Consider the following 4221-nt stretch of genomic DNA (forward strand, 5'->3'; position numbering starts at 1 on the left):
TGTCGTTGCAACCTTTTTGGGCTTTAGTGGCACTTTTTCTTATGCCACTAAAACATTTTCGGCTTTTGTGGCACTTTTTTATGCCACTATATAATTGCTAAAAAACAATTTTTCCAGCTTTTAGCATCATTTTTTTTACATTTAAACATTTATATTTGAAAATTATGTCCAATTTTGTTATAAGTTTAAATGAAATATTATTAATAATAAAATAATTAAGATAATAAATAAAAACCCAAAAAAGTACTTAAATTAAAACTTAACTTGACATACAACAATTTTCTTAACATCTGATACAAAAACATCTTCCAAAAGGCTTAATAAGTGTGACATTGCACTAGTCTAACATTGCACTGGTAATCACTTGAAACGTAAAACTTTCAAATTAAGTACTTGTTGGGAAAATAATACAAAACTTGATTCTGGATGAACTTTGCATAAAATCTCTTCTTGTTGGTCCATCTAGCGAATAATTACCTGTCATATGATAATGATACATCATACAAAATTTTGATAAATTAAAAGAGTTGTATAATTTTTTAATAATAATTAGCTCTAAAAAGTTTAAAAGCAATACCTGCGAGTGCAACTCCCATAATCCCTGAAATAAGTTACTTGAGTGTTATTAGCCAATAAGAATATCATCTACAAAAGTGTGTATTGTTTTAATGCATTCGGTGTCGTCTCTCGAACTCCCTTGAAAAAACATTAACTTCTTTTAAACAAGTCGTTTTTACTTAGATTAAAACATTGAATACCATTAAAACCAAAACCACATATGATGCATAGGCTAAATAGTGCACAAAAGTTGTAGAATACCAAAGCATAAAATTTTTGTTGGGTGCCCTCTTATTGGAAAAAAGTTTACGTGATCAACACTACAGCTAATAAGCCAGATAACAAAGCACACCATCCTTCTATAGGCTATTCTCTTATTGCAAAAAACATGAGTCACGTAAAGCAATAATACTTATTGGTCATATTAAAATTAATAATTGTTATGATTGTAAACTTACACTTGTTTTAATTTTTAATCAGAATCTAGTAAGCCACACATATTAAATGGGTAAATGCTTTTCAAAATTGTGAAAACATCGGACAAGTTAACCATGTTGATAAAAATCAAATAATTTCACAATGGAGTTAGCATGATGTTCAAAAACAATTTATTAATGTCGATAGTGAAAGCGAAAAATGGCATTAAACTACTTGAGATTTTTAGGTACGACATTCTGTTAGACAATTTGGCAAACACATTGTGAGCATCAAAATAGATTATGTTAAGAACATCAATATATTCAATATTTAAAATAGAAGAACTTACCTAGAACAATTCCTTCTTCCACATTTGTCCTTGTAGCGTGAAGAGCATCAGTAACCTTATCTTTTCTTTCTTAACTTCTTCCACAACTTCCCTTGTAGCCTTAAAAAACATGAATTAGACTAAAAGTGGAGATGTAATCCAGCTTTTTTAATACCCATAAAAAGAAACCCATCAAAAATATATTAATATCACAAAAATACTAGCCAAAATGTAGCAGAACACTAAAATGTCGGTCCAATGGAGAGTTTATCACTACAAAACATAATTAAAAAAAATAGCAGACATTTGGAGAAACCCTAAAAGGTAAAAAGGGAAAACAAAACAAACCTATGGATGATGGGTGAGCTAAAGCGAAGTAGATCGGCGCAGGGAAGATTATGGTGAAGTAGTAGTGCAAGGCGAACCACAGACGAAGGCAAGATTCTCTCACAACCTTTTTGAACCGATGAATTTGGGATAAACAAAGTGCAGGCGAGGTTTTCAAATTTTTTGGGATTTCATTTTCCCGCTGGAAACGAAGGAGGAGGGGTTTTTGTAATTTTTGGGATGGTTACTTCTCTCAAACAAGTCATTGGTTTTAAATTCGAAAAAATGAGTACATTGATTTTGTATACGTATTTTATGAAAATTTAAACTAAATATAACATATTATATATAAAACTTTTACGGATATCCTTTCATGCCATGAATAACTATAAATCCAATGCCACAATATGATTAATGCCATTATATGTATTAACTTTTATAGTGGCATAAACAAAGTGCCACTAAAAGTGTACTATAGTGGCACAAACCAAATATGCTATTAAAAAATTATGCTATTAAATGTCATTTAGTTTGTAGTGTGACATGGAGAATGAGGACAAGAGGGTTTGGAGTTGACTTAAGTCCATTAAATAGGGTCCAAGACCCTAAATTAGGGTGTGCATCTGGCTAGAGTACGCCTAACGTACTCCTAGTAAGCCTAGTGTACTCCAATTATGCCCAGCATACTCCATAAGTCACCCGCAATCATCCTGCCTAGTACGACCAGCGTACTCCTATATACGCCTAGTGTACTAGGCTTATCCCGTAAACCTCCAAACTGTTAGGTAAAACCCTAAGAACGATTTGATGAATATAATGGGAAAATAAGAATGAACACAATTATGAAGATATGTCAAATGATGAAACGTTTTATTCAAAAACATGAGGAATAAATTACACTACAAGAAAAGATTAAAGTAAATCTATTCTACCTAAGAAATCTCATTATGATTGGCGGCTACATATTGCATCACTCTTAACCCTAATCAAGGTTGTAGGACTCGTTACTCGGTACCTGTTCGGCCGACTACCGAGTAGCGAGTACTCGGGGAGTACTCGGATTTGGAAATTTGTGTGGAAATATTTTTAGGGAAATTATATATGACAAAATTATAAGATAAAATCATAAGTTGATTGAAATATATAACAAAATTAGATACATGTGAATACACAAAATATGAAACACATATAATGGTCTCACTTCATAATTACTAAAATTTTAAGATATATATGTAGTAATAATCACATGTGTGTGTGTTAAATAATAAATCATGAAGTATATTATACATATTAATCATCGAGTTGACCGAATTTCACAACACTACTCAGTTCGTAAGGAGTCGATCGGGGAGTACTCGGGATTATGTAACTTGTCTCGGCGAGGGGGGGGGAGTAGCGAGTACTCGGAGGAGTAATCGGACAACTTGGCGAGTTTTACAACACTGACCCTAATTATGAATAATACATAACAATATATAGGGAATAAAACAAGTCTTGGGCATAATAACATACACTTCATCAAGGGGGCCCATTGTCATAATCCATGGAGTACTTTGAACCCTAAATCTCCCCCTCAAACTATGGAATGGATGAGAAGGCTTCAACTTCCAAAATAAGCATCTACCAAATAAGAAAGGATCTCGTGACGAGGAATATCAAAGCGATCCACGAATCTTGGTTCATTAATAAACTTCAAAACGGGCTCTAGGATATATAAATGTGCAACCAAGCACTGAAGTAATGTTTTTAAACTTCATTTTCTAACATAATCCCAAAGACCGTCAAGAAAGCCAAACCCGCCATAGAAACCCATTTCGGAATAAGAAACCAAATCACTTCTTGCCTTTAAAGAACTCCCCCTCCAAGTCACAATGATCTTCAAATAAGGTAATGATATATGCCACCAAAAAAAATATCATGTAACAAACCAAATTTATGATTCTTAACTTCACTCAATCGAGAAATCACTAAAAGTCCGAGATATATCAAAGCTTTAGAAGAGTTCCTCTTGAACTTTTCTGTAAAATATACTTCTCTCTAAAAGCTTTATAAGAGTTCATCTTGAACTTTTCTATAAAGGCTACCTTTATATCGACACCAACCACAAGCTTCGTAAAAAATCTTCAAATTTGAAAAGTCACAATCCAATTTCGAATGCCCATAGCAAATTCTCCCCCTTTTTTGTAATAAAAAATATGATTATAAAACCTTCAAATGGTCATGAGAATGATCTTGAATGGATAAAAAAAATACTATTGTAAAAAGGGCTATTCATCGCCTTCATATTCAAGCAAATAAGATTTTGTTCTTGCTGCAATCCCTGTTTTGCACACCTCCAACTTCATGGTTTCTGATCACACCAAATTCAACTTTGTTGGTTCAATTCCTGAAGCTATGCTCTTAAATGTTCCGGTTGATAATGTAGTCATCAATGATTACCGAAAGAAGACTGTGTCTGGTGTTCGTCCTGTACCTGAAGATCTGCAAAAGGCACTTGAAGGGAGAAAAAAGCCCAAAAAGGGAGGAAAAAGGAAAACGAATGTTGGCCCCTCTGAGCCAGCTCAAACTCCGAAGAAGAAAGTTAAGAAGGC

At 33.3% G+C, this 4221-nt stretch overlaps 1 long non-coding RNA gene across 1 annotated transcript; it reads right to left on the bottom strand.

Moving 5' to 3' along the window:
• Positions 1-228: 228 nt before the first annotated feature.
• Positions 229-1885, bottom strand: LOC111887932 (uncharacterized). Its single transcript, XR_002848972.3, has 4 exons — positions 1652-1885; positions 1325-1423; positions 578-601; positions 229-477 (listed from the first exon to the last, which is right to left on the bottom strand). It is a non-coding gene; the product is annotated as an uncharacterized LOC111887932 (long non-coding RNA).
• Positions 1886-4221: the final 2336 nt, after the last annotated feature.

The sequence above is a fragment of the Lactuca sativa genome, chromosome 4 (assembly GCF_002870075.4).
Source record: "Lactuca sativa cultivar Salinas chromosome 4, Lsat_Salinas_v11, whole genome shotgun sequence".
Taxonomy (NCBI): Eukaryota; Viridiplantae; Streptophyta; class Magnoliopsida; order Asterales; family Asteraceae; genus Lactuca; species Lactuca sativa.